Raw genomic sequence first — 19,221 nt, forward strand, 5'->3', positions numbered from 1 at the left:
AGCTGTGGTGTCCTGACGATGGAACATTTCAACAGAAAAAAAACTATCCTGTACTCAGACTGTGATGTAATAGTCAAATCAATCAGTCTATTCTGGAGCAGGATGTGCACTCGTATTACGGACATTACACGTCTGCTTATGAGCTTTGTCATATGCTTATCATGTCCCATCAGAAATTTGATCCAATTCAGGCTTTAGTCCAGAAGCTGGGACATTGTAAATGGGACTAGATTCAAGATTACTTAATATGTCATTCCAACCACATCCATATGAAAACATACTGTACAGTGGAACACAATTCCCCCTGCGTTCCGAATCGCATACTCTTCCGTTTTTTCTATTATAAATACTACATCTGACGATAAGAATAATCTAGTTGGGATGCAGTAGGCATGCAATTCAGGGACATACTTTTACTTATTTATTTCATCATAACATTGCACCTTGATGTTGCCTCTTGCTTTTATATCTGTCACATCCCCGTTTGTTTTCATATGGAGGCTCCGTCGATGTGAAGTCACTTCAGGTACGCACTGAATTATTGGTCAGAATCGCCCAAAAAGGATGCCGTTTTCAACACTAAAAATCTCAGCCGGATGTAGTTGACATCCGGATATTTTTAACCATCCTAAATCTGGTCACAAGAGGACAGGACATCCTAAATATTTCTTCTACCATACTAAATAGTAGATAGTATGGGTATTGGAGTGCAGGGTATGAATCTCACAACACACAACCAAAATACATATAACATAACTAAAAAGAGTTAAATGACGATAAAAAAAACAGTGTTGACCAGCTACAAGTGCAATCAAGTTAAGAAATAAAACATGAGCCTGTAAACATCTTGTTGTTGTTAAATATATGTCCAATTGAGCATTTTATTTTAGTGCTCAGTCATCTTAGGTGTTGAAAAAGTAATGTACGTCAGAAATACATTTTTAAATGTTCTGTTTTTTTAGGAGGAATCTTTAATTATATAATAATTAACAATATAACAATGATAGTCACTTTTATTTTCTTTCATAGCAGGGTGTCTGTTGACGTTAATGGTGGTGATTTAGTTGACGTCTGTGTTTGTGATCTGAGCTCTTTCGCAGTGGGGATGATGGAGGAGGTGACCTGCTTGTGTCTGCACTGTTTAGCTTTGACACAAGTACTTATACCGCGGAGAGAAACAGAGCAGTCGCATACGCACTTAAACACACACACGCACGCACACACGCACACACACACACACACACACACACACACACAATGTGTATGTGCACTGCCGTGTGAGTGAGACCATCAGATATTGACTCAAAATGTTTCGCTTGCCTACGCATTACTCTCCTCACACTTAAGGTGCAAAAACAAACACATGCAGTATATACACACACATGGTGTACAAACACAACACGCTACATAAACACACTATTGTTCTTAATGTGTGTCATTCAGTTCTTTTTATTTTTTTGTTGATTAGTACCGAGTGAATCTACTTAGCAATTCCTCCCTCATTGTTCCACAGGTTCTATGTGTAGTGCATGTGTGCCTGTAGTTTGTAGAAGAGAAACATGCTGACCTACAATCTGTGCTCCGGTCATAGTGGTATTAGCTGCAATGTGTATAAATCTGTGTGTGTTCCCTTGGTGTCTGTGTGCATTTCTGGGGGCTTCCTGTCTCCGTGTGTAGGAAACAGAAAGGCAAACAGTGGTAACTCCAATCTGATGTCTTCTCTTAATATCTGTCTCAGACAGAAAACAGACTTAGACAATCAGATTATGGCTGGCCGGATACTGGAAACCGCAATTACTGCAGGAATCCTGTTGAATTAGTAGTGCCATTTTTAAAGTCTCAAAAAAAGTGTCTTCTGTGCTTCATGTATTTCCGCCTGTATCTGCTCATGTGCACGCGTACCAAACATCAGTCAGTTTGAAAGGCTTAGCCCCGATAAAAGGCTGATTTGTATTTGTATATTTTATTCATATAACTAAATAGTATACTTTACACCACTGTGGATGGTTCTCAAAGGTATTTTTTTACCCTGCTTTCAATGCAGTCAGACATTGATTGTGTTCTTCACTTCTAGTCTCTGGTGGTTACTCCATCATTTTTCGTTTTCTAAAGGCTGTGAACAGCTGCAAGATTTCTGCACCTTAAAAAACTGTTGTTAGTCCATTTCATTCTATGGTCAGTGATAATCTAGTTTCTATGGGGGCAAAAAATGAGGTTCCTTTTTCAGTAAGTCAACCAATCTTCAAAAACCTTTTGATTTAGTTGCATTTGAAATACATATTTTGGTTGTGGTGAATTGTGTTTACATGCTTGCAACTTTCACATCCCTGCAAGTAGATTCTAATGAAAACAAATAAACCAGCCCCTGCCCTCAGGGCCGGGAGCTTAGAATGACTATATCTGACATGGAAAATGTTACAAAAGAATGTTTCAACTGATTCTGGTACCTCTATACATTAAGAACGTGCAACAAATCTAGGTAAATATAACTGCTAGAAAGGCATCATTTTCAAAATGACTGCCTGATGGAATAGGGGAGCATGGTTCTCGTGCTTGGACTGCGGAAGCAAGACAGGTTCCCGTGCTTTGTGCGAGAAAAGCTCTCTCTCTCTCTCTCTCTCTCTCTCTCTCTCTCTCTCACACACCACACACACACACACACACACACACACACACACACACACACACACACACACAGAGCCACAGAGTGGATAGTTGACACTTGTTTGTGATTAGAGTCATAACAAAGAACTTGTGTTTTGCCCAGTAGAGAAAATAGAAAAGACATCTAGAACATCTGAAACAGGTTAAAGCTGTTTAGTAAATACGCTCTCTTGGGTACTTGTGCTGTTCCAATCTGAACTTTGGCTTCAACACTTTGTTCAACAGTATTTTTACTTGTTCGGTCATATTGCTGGATTTTAGGTGGACCTAATAATTGGATGATTGGTTCTGAAGGTTGCATTTTCATACATTATAGGTAGGCGTGTGCTCGACTGTTACAATCATAGCCAATCACATTCACTGCTATGATGCCCTACAAACAAAAATAATAATGATGAACTTAATTCATTCTGCCCTTTTCAAAGTTATTTTACATGGTTGAACCAGGACTAAAACATGTCATGACTGCAATAACACAGATAAAAAGATAAAACTAGTACAAAAATAAAATGGAATAAAATGTTTGAAATAAAACTATGCTTACACATCTTATCTTTCTTCTCTGTAGTTTTCCGTTTTGCCATCTTACCTCCTTCAGAGCAGCCGATATCAGCGCCAAAAAACAACAGTGTGGGCTGAATGTGTAAACTCGATAATCAAAGTATTGCATTGAGTCAGACAAGAGTGAAATGTATGAGATAAGAGGTTGATACCGCCTTAATGTGCACAAATCAGACCCCACTTTTACAAATTAGCTGCCTTCTTTCAAGAGCAGACAATTGGTGCTTATTAAAGATAAACATCTATAGCTCAAGGTATTTATATTGCCATACGCACAGCAATTTCTGAAGCAGTCAATTCTCGGGAAAATGCTTTACAATCTGTATAAGTGGTGTGTGTGGTGGAATCTACTCCGCCGTGAGAACAAGTGACGTAAGCTCCCATGGGAAATAAAGTAAGGAAAGCAGTCCAAAGACATAATATTCACATCTGAGCACCACTTGTTGCTGACCAAGAAGCAGACACTTCCCCCCTATTTCTTCTCCAATTCTATTGTCTGGTCCTGGCGGTAAAATTGAGAGTTTAGCTGAAACAATGTGGCTATATAATAACGTAGCAGTAGAATATTTTAGGGAAGCCAAAGTGAAATCATAAACATGTTTTACCCTGTTTTTTTGCCAGGCAATTGCTGGGCAAGAAACAAGGTACAACTCAGAATATCCAAAACTTCCTGTAACTATTAATCAGGTTCAATGCGATCCATCATCTCCGCAAGCCCCCGTTCAGTCTCATAAATACAGCCGGGCAGCGGGCATTGTTATCAACCATGTACAATTAGGATCATTGTTTGACAGTTTAACTGTCCGGCAGATTGCCAAAGCAAAGAACAGCTGTGTGGCGATTTGAAAACGGCAGCATTTGAAGAAAATCGCACTGGAACAGAGGTCATGTGGGAGATAAACCTTTGGCTCAAAGCCCCACAGCCAAGCTAAATCAATTCTGCTTTTTTATTCTGAATGTTTCTGTGATTATATTTAAGATAAGGTAAAACACTCAGCTCCATGTAGGGTAATTAGCTATATGCAGAGGGATTCAGCATGCAGGAGGACAGATGAGCTACAAGTGCAAAAATGCAATGTAAAACAGCTGTTTAAACAGAGATAATGAAGCCGGAAAGGTATTAGACATGAGATGAATGCTTGATGAATTAAAGGGGCACTCAACCCATTTCTGCACTCACAGGATCAATGTCAGGAGGAGTATTACTCAGTTTAAACAGATTGGTCAAGTCGGAGAATACAACCCCATGATGATGTCATAGTGATGTCATCTGGTTTGTGTTATATTGGACTTGAAGACTATACAACACTTGAAATACCTGTGCTATGAACTGGAAGAGTTTTGTTTGGAGGTGGTTAGTGATCACTAGGCGTTGGGGATTTAACATAATTGCAACACGTTGCATTGTGGTAAATGTAGTATTCAGGTTCTGGGTGGAGCAGCTTGACCCATACTAAAAAACCATAGTAAAAAAGTCAGTTCAGCCTATACTTGATTTTGAGTTTTATTTTGCTGTCTCTCATAGGTTGCCTAATTTTATGGAAATTAAATACCTAGTCATTGAAAGACTCCTTTTATACGCTAGTAACAATTATAGCTCATGTCAGATAGGAGGCAGAGCTGTACTAAAAGTAAAGTTGTGAGTCTTCAAGGCCAAATCTTTTGCTTGAAGGCAAAAGCTGATTTTCTTAAATCATTATAAGCTTAGATCTGTTTAGTATACGCATTGGGAATGTAAAACTTGTCTGTACAAAGTGTAATAAGAAATTAAGCTCACTCAACTCTCTTAAGTCTATAGCAAAGGACACTGAATATATTTTGTAAGAAATGAATGATAAGGCTGAATCAGATAAGGATTAACCTCCAATTGACTCATCTTTGCCAATAAGAGCTCTGGCTGAACTGTGTTGAATGCAGACGAAGGGGGAAACACTCCAGTCTTTTATTTATTATGGGACTTGTATGATTTATTATTGTTTGATTGAAACCTAAAATTCCTGCAGTTGCTCTTCTCTGCATCGCACTGTTCTCTTCCTGCTCTGTTGTTTTACCCAGGAAAATGGTCTCTTTCTGTCTTCTTTTTTGTTGAACATTATTGGTAAATGTTTGTCTTCTTTCTATAATCACCTTTCGTATCTCGACATTTTCTGGTGTGCTACTTGCCATCTCTCTCTGTCTTTCTCCCTCTCCTTCTCTTTACCGTTTTTTCATGAATATCTAATATATATAGGGGAGAACGGGGTAATCTGAGCCACTTTTTACATTTGCTCCCCTCTAAGCGAGCTAAAATTATTTATCACTCAAATTTACACATTTCCCATTAATTCAGGATGTTTCCTAGAAATGGGCATTAGCAGATTTTTTTTGAAGACAAAGGGCAGTGAAAATATGATTGTTTAAAAAAAAGTTGTCATGTCATGTGGCTCACTTTACCTCAGCTGTGGGGTAAACTGATCCACTTACTTTTTCCACTCTGAAACTACCATAACAACACATATTGAATCCGGAAAGCTAGCCACACATTCCAGAACTAATGTCGGACTAGTAAAAGAATGATGGGGTTTGGTCAATTAAGCAAAGCAAATTTTCTAAACACTTGAAAGTAACTCTGAACAAAATCAAATATAACACATTATAATTCAAAAGGTTTGAATAAGATTCAAATGAAAGATAGAACCAGTTAGATTAGAACACAGTCTGGGGGTCAGAACACAGGACCCTTAGAGCCAGCTAGTGTCTGGGGGTCAAAGCATAGGAAAATCAGAACCAGCGAGAACAGCCTGGCACTCAGAACACAGGAGAAGACCCAACTGGATTATAACATCAGCCTGTCATACTCTACAACTAGGTCTACTCTACATTCCAGCCCTGAAGGTTACAGGGAAAGATGAGAAGGTGCTCTTTCCGTGTGGTTGCCCCAGGTCGTCTTCCTGGTGTATTTCCTTGGCATGATGGCTTTTCTACAATGTGTATGACATTAAAATGAAACATATGTCATGTAATATTACATTAAAATATGTTTAAGACTAAACTTAACTTGTGCCTCATGGTAGGGGAAAGTGAGCCACTGTCTCACTTTCCCCCATAGCATTTGACTCACTTTCCCCCACCACCACAATTTGAGAACAAACTAACTCTCTCAGCATTTCAGGCTAATCTTCAGTTATCAGCATCACATGGTTTCATATGTTGGTAGTTCATCAACACGTATGATAGAAGTTTTTCTACCTTAATACATTTGCTTTGGCACAACAGTTGATTAAGTTGACAGCAAGAACATTTACTTTTACATGCAAAATACCTATTTTGGTGAAAAAAACATGCTTACCACAGCACCATGAGGTCCTCTCTTTCAGGGTCATGGGGAAATGAGAGGGGCTTGAAAACATATATCTCACATGACCACAAATGTTTTCCGTTGCCTAGATACAGGGGGTGGCTCACATTACCCGATGCCTCAGATTACCCCGTTCTCCCCTATATATTTTTTGGGGAGATGAAGATTCTTCTGAAATTTTCGCCTGCCTCGCTTGCTTTTTAGGTTTACACTTGGTTAAGACGTTCTGAACTCATCTGTTGTTCTAAATCAAACTCATCTTTCCCTTGTTTTCCTCCATCCGTCTGAGGCTCTGCTCGACTGAGAGAAATATTGTTTCCTTGGTGACAAATTGGACCGTAGAATGGACCCACCTGGCCAAATCAGCTCTTTGAAATAGATTTACGGCAGGCGCTTTTGGATGAGTGACAAAAGGCTCAATTTGTTTTATTTTTTTTCTTTAAAAATGATTTTCGGCACCGATAATCTCTTAGCCTTCATTCCCCCATAGCATCTCAACCATTCCAGTCATAGGCAACATTGCTCCCTAATAACATCCCAACTATTCTGGCATATCTTATATTACCTCAATCGTCTACCATCTGTGTTGCACACAAACAAAGGAGGAGGTCAAACCGACTCCAGGTCAAACTCTTTTACAATGTCTCCGCTTGTATATAATTTAACAAAGCATTACAATATAAAATATTTTGAGATGGAAAAGCACAGGTGTAATTGATAAAATCAATGATGACTGAATTCTATGTAGCTGTTTTTTTAAAAAAAAAATTATTAATTAATTAGCAGCTACAGCCTGTTTTTTCCCCGCTATGAAAAGTCAAAATGTCAGCAACCTGTCTGACATTTGGTTCTGGACAGGCAGTATACAGTGGGTTTTTTCAAATCTTTAATAAAAATAAAAATAAATTCTGAAAAGCATGCTTTGAGAGTGAACCAAAACAGTATAGTCGTAAGAAAATTCCTAAAATGAGCTAAAAGATGTTACATTTCTCAGTGGAGCTGAAGGGAATTGTCTGAATTGGATATGAATTGGATAATAGCTTTCTGTGGGCTTGTAGTGACGAGTGACTTCTTTCACATACAAATAGTCATGTGATCCATTGCTGACACACAAAAATTAATTGTAGCTGCTGTAAAAGAGGATTGAGCTCTCCATTGCCATATTTTCATGGCATAGGACATAAGAATAACCCCGTTATTACAAAAAAGTATTGCAAAATAGTTGATCCATTTGCTTTCTTTCAGGCATTTTACTCTTTAATAGGCCAGATCGCCAAGATAATCAATTTTCAGAATTCCTCGGATTTATTCTCTTCATTCTTACAACTAGAAGAAAACATCTGCAACAGCCTGTCACAAACAGATTTCTTATAATTGATTTCACAGAATTGTCAGAAGGAACTGATCGTCAGCCAAAACTCCTACAGGACTTCACCTCGGCTGACTGTCGGCCTGGCAGTAAGATATGGCTAAAAAGACAAAAATAAATCCTAACTTAATTTCACTGCATTGGAACCATGGAACATTGAATTTGCATCAGATCTCTTGCCAGGCTGCTGATGGGGCTTCTGAGAACTTACTCTATCGTTGTGTCCATCTCTGTCCTAAGGTTCAACTTCTGTACATCTCTTCAAGCTGATGTCTCCTACAACACAAGTCAGCTAGGTGATACTGTTTGTGATATGTGATGATGAGTACGTGGGTGATCACACATGCCAACAGTCCAAACCATTCTGGAGCTGTCCGCTTTGTGCTGTCAGATCTTAGTTTCTTTATTTTATAATGGCCTAATTTTTAGCAGACTAGGATAACAAAAAAGTAAAAAATAAAATCAGGACTCACAAGCTGTTTAGTTCATGGCCAAACTTTTGCTAACATGTCCTCCTGCCATTGACATTTTAGCAACACATGAATAACTGATGTCCAAAGGGTTGAAGAGATAGACTGTGTGTGTGTGTGTGTGTGTGTGTGTGTGTGTGTGTGTGTGTGTGTGTGTGTGTGTGTGTGTGTGTGTGTGTGTGTTGTGTGTGCACGTGCGTGTGCCACATCTTGACAGGAACAGACTTGTGTCAGCCTCCCATATGTCATTATACAGTTTACGCTCTGGCATTACAACACCATTGAAACTCAATTGTTCTGTTGTAAAGTTGAACTCTGTTAATCTTTTACTGCAGGCCTGTTTTTTAGCTTCAGGTGAATCACATATTTTAAATTTCTATGTCTACGGAAAAGAGAGAAAACAAATGGACCTGTGTCCGACACAGACAATATAAAAGGCTCAGTTGAAATCTAACCTGAACACTGGCAGTCAGCTTGTGCATTGTGCACAGCTGATATTACATTTGGGGATGAGCTTCTTAGGATTTGTTTGATCATTAGGTTTTCATTGTTTCGATCATGTGTTTTACTTTAAACTCTGTCTGCAGAGCAAATTTCCCCCAAAGGAGCAATGGGGATCTAATTCAGTTCAATTCAGTCCAATTCACTTCACAGCATTTCAACTGTTTTCTAGGAAACTGTTCAGACGTTGTGTTCTCACTTAGAGCTTCAGTAGACTCTCCCTGCATGCCAAACATTAAATGTGACTTTACAACCTCTTGCTACTGGATTACTTGATGAACTGTAAACTGTGCGCGTGTGTGTTGGGCATATATTTAATCCCGTTAGATAAATGGTGGGGAAGAAAGAGTTATGAGAAAGAGTGATATAAACTCAAATCTGTGGGGGTATAGCAGTAAAGAAAGAAAGAAAAAGTTGTGGTTTAAGAAGAACATGAAAAGGGGATGGCAAGGATGAAGGTGGACATTATCTCAGATGGCATCTATAACTGTGTGCGGCTTCCCATACATGTCCGGTTGTTATCTTTTTATGGAATAAGGTTTGATGTTTTCCTCTTTGACGCAAGATTTTCCATGGTATTAGGATGGTAGGGTTTCTGAGATGGTCGCCCTATTTCCAGTGCATACAATATATTCTTCAGTATGTGGACACAAAGACACACATGAAAATATATGATAATCCTTGGTAACCCACCACTTTGGTTTTTGGTTTGCCATGTCAGTTTGTACAAACATTCCTGGTCCCCAGGCAGGGCTGTACGCTTATTTTTTTAGGTGGTAGCACTGGTGCTAGCAAGCAAAAAAATTCAGTAGCACAAAAATTAATTTAATTTTTAATTAAATTAAAAAATTTGCATAACCTTAACCCTTGCATTTCACTGTAATTACCTTTGAGCCTGTCATCTTGGTCTCCTTTGAGATTTTCAATTAATATTATATCCTAGTGTGTGCAGTAATAATTGTAGAATAATGAATAGGGGTGCACTGATTCCAATTTAGACAAAATAATCTAACCTGCCAATTGCAATTTTTTGCTGATTCAGAATTATTTTCCCCCATAAAAATAATATCTATATCTATATATGTTTTGTATATACATATAATTATTATATTAATAATAATTATTATTTTTAGAACATTTCCTTATGTTAATTAAAACCAAACTTTAAAACATTAAACATACCCTATTAAATAAATAAGTATACATATTGGTACAATTTAGGATAAATTAAATAGGTTGTTGTGAATGTGTTGGAAGTTGTTCTTCAGTGGCTTATTTCAAACTTTGTTTTTAGACTACTGTTGACTTTTCTCTGCAGCTGAATGAGTTGCCTTTCTAGCTAGAGCACTGCAGGGCTGTGAAGCGCTAACTTCCTGTTCTTACCGGCTTCAAAATAAAAGTCAACTAACGTTTGGCTAGTAACATGCTTTTAACGTGAAGGCGCACAGGAAATGTTCTGTTTGCACACGCGCTAACTTAACTGCGGTAATGTGCCGTCTCCTTCCGGTTATTACCGTTGGTGAAGTTTTTATACGGTAGAATCGCTGCACGAGCACAGATCCCAAGGACACATATCTTTCACCAGCCAAAGTGAAGGGTGGACTCAATAACTTACTTGCCTAAGACTACATTTACCCCCATTTGGAGTGTTAATGTAGAGCCCTCTAAGCAGTGTTGTGCATCTCTCCTCTGTGTTTCAAAGACAGCCTCTCCTCATTATCAACTAGCACTAGTGCGAATGGACTTGTATTCATCATCACACGTGATCAATTTCAGTAGCAAATGCGATCAAAACTGTCGCACTGTACAGCCCTGTCCCCAGGGGATGCATCTTGATGGCTTCAGTGATCTAATTACCTTTTTCTGTTAGCGCCACCACAAGTGTTTGACACAAAAACATATTTTTGTAACATATCCTGACCACTAGTTGGTGAACTGCCAAGGAATTCTGTAGGCCTACAACATTTATGGTGCACAGAGGCTGAAGCCTAAGGATTTGGGCTATTACTTTGTTTTTGTGGTTGCGCCCCCATGACTTTTTTTGTGAACCATCTCGACAACTATTGGATGAATTGTAACGACTTCTGGGAGCCGTTTTCATCTGCTTTTCATCCTGCAACATTGTCAGGTCTACATATATGTCAAACAGTTTTGTTTGTTACAAAATAGTTTGGAAACTAATAATGTACCTCCCCAGCCTCAGGTGAGGGCCAATAGCATGGCTGTAGACCCTCCTTTGCACAAAAAAGGGTGTGACTTTGTTTGGAAATTCTGGTATGTTAATTACTTGAATTCAACCCATCATGTTCATATGTGACTAAGCTGTATTATCTATAGATGCAGACCTTGAGGCTGATGGGGAATCGTTGTCAATTTCCCTGGTGGAAGTCTCTCTGAAGTAGTCAAACAACTCAACAGGGCAAAGTGGATTAATGAGATCCATCCAGAAATGCTGAAAGCTCTGGGTGTGGAGTGGCTGCCTTTGATGAAACATCTCCTCAACATTGCGTGGAAGTCTGGGAAGGAGGACCAGAGAGTACGGACCAGTTTTTTCACTCATGCAAGGATCCTGGAGGGGGTTTGGGATTATACTCATCCGGTCTACATATGTTTTGTGGATCTGGAGAGGGCGTATGACCAGGTTCCCTTGGAGATACTGTAGGAGGTGCTGCGGGAGTATGGGGTCCCTTCTTGTGACTCGTTTGCTGTGGGGGTTGGCCTCCGCCAGGCTATGCTTTTTCACCAATCCTGTTTGTGATTTTCATGGACAGGATATAGAGGAGTAGTAATAATGGATTGGATTTATATAGCGCTTTTCAAGGCACCCAAAGCGCTTTACATGGTTCCAGGTTCCACTCGTTCACACACAGTCATCCCGGTGGTGGTAAACTACGATAGTAACCACAGTCGCCCTGGGGCAGACTGACAGAAGCGAGGCTGCCATTCCGCGCCATCGGCCCCTCCGACCACCACCTCAAACAACATTCACACCAGGCAAGGTGGGTGAAGTGTCTTGCCCAGGGACACAACAACCATGACACAGGTGGCCGGGCAGGGATCGAACCGCCAACCCGCCTAACCACCTGAGCCACAGTCGCCCCATAGTAGTAGTGGTGGGCTCTCTATCTAGTCTACCGGTCGCCTCTCCTTTGCATAGAAAGGAGCAATAGGAGATGGTTCGGGTATCTGCTAAGGATGCCCCCTAGGTGCTTCCGTAGGGAGGTGTTTCAGGTACTTCCAGCTAGGAGGAGGCCTCGGGGAAGACCCAGAACACAGGCGGAGAGATTATATCTCCACACTGGCCTGGGAAATGCTTCCGGATCCACCAGTCATAGCTGGTTAATGTGGCTCGGGAAAGGGAAGTTATGTAGGGGGTCCCCTCTTGGAACTGCTGCCCCTGCGACCTGACCCGGGATAATAGGTTGACGATGAGATGAAATTATGCTGTATTAGCAATCATTATTTTGGGTAAACAAATGCATGACAGAAGAACCAATGCAAAAATGACAGGGACAAGTTAGGTTGTAGATGTCCAGCTGGCAGATATTACCATTTGTCAATAGTTGCTTGAGTTCACATTCATGTAACCCTTGATGATTTGGTTTTATTTGCCAAGCCAAACCCAAACCTTGGTCATAATTTACTTGGCACACACAGGAATTAGAAACAATGTAAACCCTTCCCCTGAAATTGACATTAGTTTTTTCTAGACATAATGACCTACAACTATGAAGGAGTGGAGGGAGTTAGTCTGCCACTGAGGCCAAAGAGGGTCACTGCTCCCAAATATGATAAACATGTGTCATTCTTCCTCCAATATACTACCTCAATATCAGCACACACTCTCTGTGTTGCTACTAATCTCTGGTGTTTCTTTTGTATTGTATTTATTCAGGGAAATGTCTGTGAAGATGTATTTAAAAAAAAATTGTGAGTTTTTCACTCCAGCCACTGGGGAAAGAAAAGGAGCACTTCTTATTTTATTTACCTTTTTTTCTCCACACTCTCTCTTGCCTTTCTGTGATTGTTCCGTGTGCCCTGAACCCTCATATGAACCAGACAAGAGTTTTTGTAAGAATTGGTTTTGCCTTGAGAGTTTTTCGATTTGTTTCCTTAGCAACAGCAAATAAGTTGGAGGAAATGGGGAACAGTTTTTCTGAACTCAATAGGTTAGTCATCAAAATATGTCACAAACTGATTTCACTCTTATTCACAGAACAACAATTGTCTTTGTTTAAGAAAAAAAGGTTTGTGCCTCATGATTAAAGCAAAACGAAAACTGAGACTGGAGAACATCTGGGGCCGTATTCACAAAACATTTTAAGGCTAAGAGTAGGTCCTAACGTGCTGATTTAGGAGTAACTCTCAAAAATAAGGGGCGTTTCACTCCTTATTTTAGGACTCCTAACTTTTTAAGATAAGTGTAATTCACAAAGCATTTTAGCGCTAAAACTAGCTCCTAAATCTATGAAAAGCTAAGAGTCCTCGAGTGGACTCCTAAGTCACCAAGAGTAAATCACAGACACTCATTTGATGGCATTTTGGAGAGATTTAATGCTAGTGAGCTTTACAAAAGGTACCTTAATAGCTGTAAGGGTTTAATGATCTTAGTAAAGCTATGTTTAGAAAGTATAGACACATTTATATTTATTATATTTATATAAAAAATTATGTATTAAGTTCCTTTTCCTGCAGTTGCTTTGGGTTTACGATGCACTGAAAGTTACTGTTGGTGTCACGTTTGGGTTTAATTTGTTACTAGAGTAGGCCCATATGTGGCGCTTCCATCTCCTCCATTCCACAGGTCCGCTACTGTATAGTTGCGTGTCTCGCCTTTTTCCTTCCGCATGCACTTTACGATTTCGCCAGTTGTTGTTTCTAAATTGCGAATTTCCTGGTTTGTCGCTGTCTGACTATTGCGGCATAGTCCGCCATTGAGGGAAATACAGTGAGAGTGCATGGCGTGCAGCTGTTCAATGAGGATATTTTTTCCGATTCAAATCATTGTAACATTTTTAATTAATAGACCTATGTGGCGCTATTGTAGGTTAATTGTGAACGAATGTGTGGGAAACCCTGCAGTATCTTGGTTTCATGTTAAATCAGTGTCACTTGTCATTAATTGTATATAAAAACTCTTCACTTTAATACAGCGACACGATATGGATATCTCCCACAGTGTTTCTATCATAAACTCACTCTTAGCTCTCATTCCCTCTCAGCCAATCACTGTGGGCATAGAAGGTATGAACATGACATCATCCATAGCAACAGGGTCAACACCGCCCTCTAGTCTTAGCTAAGGAGTCCCTCCCATTCCTTAGTAAAAGTTGATCTTATCAGCTTTGTGAATAGGTTTTAAGAAATTACTCCTTACTAAGAACTTTTAGTGCTCCTTAGGAGTACTCTTAGCGCTAAGATAAAATGTTTTGTGAATACGGCCCCTGAAATGTTAAGAACTAATTATTAATTGAACTATTGGTCAGTTGTGTTTTCCAGAATAGACATAGGTGTTTACCTAATAAATATGTACAGTAAAATCAAATGTATTCACTCATGGCTGTTGAGAAAGAACTCACAGACAACTGGCTGCTCTCTAAAATTAGATTTTTCAGATACAAGCAATCTCCTTGCGTTATTCCCCACTTATGTAAAGGTTCAGGGATTGAGGCATATTTAAAAAGAATGCATTGCACGTTGAAAGAATTGCACATGATAAGTGGTCCACCTGAATGACAATTAGTTCAATGCTTGGCTGCAGCATTTAGACCTTTTTAAAGAGATAACAAAATGCTCCAAAAAACTTTGTAATGAAGAAATACTAGAACTGAATTGAAAAATAAAAACTATTAATTAGAACTAACAGTTCATTTAGGAAACAGTGGTAAAATCAGGAATGAGCCAATTGCATGTTAACATGTTTTCCTTATAATTTATAGGAAAATGAGGACTCTTAGAAGAAGCAAAAACTATATGACATACTCTTCCATCACTGGGATCACTATTTTTTACCACCTAAAAATGGGCTTTTAGAGAGTCCGTTTTTAGCCCCATTTTTCTATCACAAAGTAGTGCAAATTTGAAAGGCAATCTTGAATAGATTTGGATGCCATCTGGCTGTGGAGTGTGTGGATGCATGTCATCCGCTGTCAGATCTGCAATGATCCATTAGTGTTGATGTTCTTCTTCTGCTGATTTCCAGATGGATTTTGGCTACTTCAAACTTGCTTTTGCCTTTTGTTTTAGCTTTTGCCAAAAGATTGAATCTGAACTGTGTTCTTCATACTGAAGTCATAGTGTGAATGACTGCAATTACGTTTGCGATTGTGTGTGTGTGTGTTTTCATTGACGGAATAAAATTGCGTGTTTTCGTCTGAGGTGAACAGTAGTGATCAGCTAGTACATTCAGCAGACCTTTTAGCTCGGTCCAACATTTATGGTGCAGCGGCCAGACAAAACTGCGGGCCAGGCAGATGTAGATCACTTTATTTTAATTTAATTGAGCTTTATTAAATCAAAACAAGCGTCTCTCTCGAGTACAGATGGATAATGTGATTGGATTTCTGAATCAATCAATGGGGAAGGCCGACTGAATCTCAGCTGGAGAAACTTCATTGAGCCAAACATATACATCCATCCAGACCTACATTTAAACTTTCTTAAAAGACTTGATTTCCTTTTTTTGAGGCCAATAGTTTCTGTTCTTTTATAAGTACAAAGGAGAGTTTTCTCTCCGAATAGCAGTTCGGATACCTAAACCAATGTCCTCAAATTCTGCATTACGCTTCTAAAGTCAGGTTCAATGATTGAACCTTTGATTTCCAATCAAGAAAAAGGATATCATCTTTAAGAATGCAACTTATAGACACGTGATATCAAGTATCAATCATACAAACACACAGACTCACAGCATCTAAAAAAGCTGTGTTCCTCTATCTGGTAGTCCATCTCTGAACAGGAAGTGAGTTGGTTTAACTTCAATGGGATTAGGGGGAGGGGGGTCAGAGCCAAAACTCAGTCTGATTATATCGTTTCCATTCTCTCTGGGATTTTCTTTATTTTCTTAAAGCCACTGCCCGCTAGGCCCATATGAAAGGAGTCTGCAAAGACAGCACTGAAGCTGAGAGATATGGGCAAATGTAATATCTCGAACTTTAAAAGAAATTCAATATATCACAAATGCAGGACCACATTGAATAAATAATAATACTATTCAGAAATATAATTCCTTCAGGATTGACAACCTAACCGAAAGGTTTGCCATAGACATGAAATTCCAACAAAAAATGCAGATGATTTTATTTATGATCAAACCCAAAAGTCATTATAAACTTGCCATTATGATGCTGACAGAAATGCCACCTTACAAACTCATTACACTGTGCTGTTATAAGATTATTTCAGGCCATTGCATTCAAAATATGCCTTTGTTCATTCACACATCAAAATAGCAGAAAATTAACATGAGTGCAGAAGCTTTTCTGTCCCAGAAACCCAGATCATGTAAAAAGAGAGACAGCAGTGTGGATCGATGCTAACGTATGCAGTTTGTTCTCCCGTCGGTCAGTGTAAAAGTTTGTTTTCAATAGCGCGTCTATGCTCCAATTTTAATTTTAAAGGGCGTTTTTTTTTTTTTTTTTTTTTGCGCATCTGCCTACAGTTGAAGTGGTCCTGGAGCACAGACCTCAACATGTGCGTACGTTTGACCTGAGGGAAGCAAAGGCAGTTCCAGCTGAACTGCTCAAGTTGCTCATAACATGTTTTGATGTCAAACGAGGAATGAATATGGCTCATCATCTTCTCTCACTTTCTCTCCCCTGGTGTTATTCTGTGTGAACCTTCATGCCAGAAACGCATCAAATACAAACTTCAAAGTTATAAACGATCCACTTGAAAATGAGACCCTGTATTTTCGGATGTGTGTATATTTGTGTACTGTGAATGCTCCGTCAATCCGTAGCTTTTGAAGAGCTGTAGTGTCTATTTATAGGTTTGTGCAGGTCCATGTGAGGTTATGGAAAGAAAATGTCTGTCTTTGAAATGAATGTGTCGTGGGAGCAGCATATATCTTATGATTTAACACCAGCAAAAACATTTTAGGAAAAAGGGAGGAATAGTCATTTTTTATAGCAGGGTGAAGAAAGAAGTAGAAGTAAAATAAATCTGGTCTCGCATTTCGTTATAAGGATCCCGTCTTTTTCCTAATTAATAATCAGGTTTTCCTAATTAATATCCCAGAATGGGATTTGTTCGGGCTCCCAAACTGCATCTGTAGACTCCCAGTTGATCTGCCCATAGTTGTTATACTGGAAACACTGAAGCCTCACTGAAGCCTCACTGGCCCAGATTCCAGGGTACCAGAAAGAATTCACTTCGCCAGTGGGCCAATAAATTTCCCTCGAGTGCCGGAGCTGCAGGGCTTCAGTCTGTACTTGTCGTTCTATTTATGTGTATGCGCTGGACACAAGTATTGGACTTTGTGTTGAGACTGAAAAAAGGGACTGAGACGTTTGTCTGTGACCCCATGTGTTCAGACTGGAAAGGCCTTTTTACTTTGTGAAACGGTTGAGGCATTGAATGTAGGTACGTTCTGAACCAAAACAAAGCAGCGCGTGTGTGAAGTCATGACACATTTGCAACGACCGGAACCGATAAGCAGAATCGTTATTAAGCAGGCATGCTGACGATTCCAAGGAATTGATTCCCTGCTCACCGGTTCTGAAGAAGAACCGGGCCTCGATTCCCATCCCTAGTCCTAATGCAATTATAGCTTACTCCGACTATGACCTTATTCTGATTAAGGTGAGCACACACTGTTTACATGGCCGTGTCTTAGTCAAAATATGATCTTCACCAGGGTAATACTCTATTAATAGAGTATTGCTGTGCATGTAAACGTGGTCAGTGTGTAATTAGTTGGCTAATTAATGTGTAACCTGAAGTGTTTCAGGTGGAAATCAGCACTTGGCTTAGATAGAGCAGACCTAGCTCCTCCAGTGATCTGTGTTACTGGTGGAGAGATGTAAAACTGCAAGCTGCGGGTCTAGGCTGCCTCCTCCACCATGCTCCTCAGTGTTCCTGTGAGAAAACACACCGTATCTCTCTTCGCCATCAGCGCTCCCTCCTCTCTACTACAGCTCTGAAAGCAAGAAGATAGGAGCCACATTCGATTGTTTTAATGTCCCCGAAAGATATTAGCGCAAAATTAAATGAACACAAACTGCTCCTCTATCTCGTGTCGATCTCTCCTAAGGTCATGTTACAGATCAGGGGATGTTTTCACACAAAGTGACCTGGTGTCAGTTGGACAGGACAACTCTGTCATTATTTGACTGAGAACCAGACGGGAAATTTTTGTAATTGGAGTTGTGCACAAAAAGGGAAATACGACAGGAAGAATGACTATTTCCTGGTGTTTTGACAGCAACAACAAAAACAACGGGAGTGTAGCCGAGATGTCTAATCTTACATAAGACATGCAAGCACACTGTGGTAAGAAAAAAATATTAGATAAAGTTGCTTTTACAATATATACATACAGTATATATTTTATCTTGCCGTGATCATTTCAGTATCTATATTTAAATGTATTTTAACCATGCATGAAACCTAGAAGTACAGGAACTGAATGCGATTGATGAAATACAAAACATTAAGTTTGAATTGAAAAAATAATATTTCATCATCTAACTTACAGTTTTTATGCATATATATTTATGGTCAAGATTTCATGAGGGGCAAAAGCCTTAAACGTTTATAGAATGTATGTAAAATGTAATGTGAAGTAATTGCTTCTGTTAATTATAATCTTATATATGTTTTTATTTATTTAATAAAAAAATGTTTTAGTATGTGAAATACCCATCATCATAAAATGTACAGGGGGTAGGAGGCAGTTTCCCATTAGATCAACAAAGAATCAACAGCTTGAAGCAGTAGAGGCTGTTGGTGCCACATGGACAGAGGTAGAGGAAGCAGCCAATGTACTTAAACCTCAGCATAAACAAACATTCAACAATAGCCTATTTAAAGTTCAAAAACTCATGTGAGGTACCTGCTGTCAGTTAAACACCCCCCTATTCCCAAAATAACTGAAATCCATATAAATCAGAGTCCACATTTCCTTCTTTCTCACGATCCTCTCCTATGTGTGTTGTTCTACCGTTTACATTTTTCAGACTGGCATTCAGCCACATCAAACTAACTGATGGATAACAACAGATCTGGCAGCATATAGTAGGTGCCAGATGCAGTCATGAACTGAACTGAGTTGAAAATGTATGAGTTGAATATAACCTGTAGCCTACTGGGCTGTTTCT

General features: G+C 39.3%; 1 protein-coding gene across 1 annotated transcript in view; it reads left to right on the top strand.

The window, feature by feature from the left end:
• Window positions 1-19,221, top strand: part of LOC307265432 (5-hydroxytryptamine receptor 4) — a gene marked incomplete at its 3' end in the record, with an annotated part of 34,585 nt that overhangs the window by 5,866 nt on the left and 9,498 nt on the right. The gene's annotated exons all lie outside the window — the stretch shown is intronic.

This window comes from Ammodytes marinus, assembly GCF_949987685.1.
Source record: "Ammodytes marinus genome assembly, chromosome: 18".
Classification (NCBI taxonomy): domain Eukaryota; kingdom Metazoa; phylum Chordata; class Actinopteri; order Uranoscopiformes; family Ammodytidae; genus Ammodytes; species Ammodytes marinus.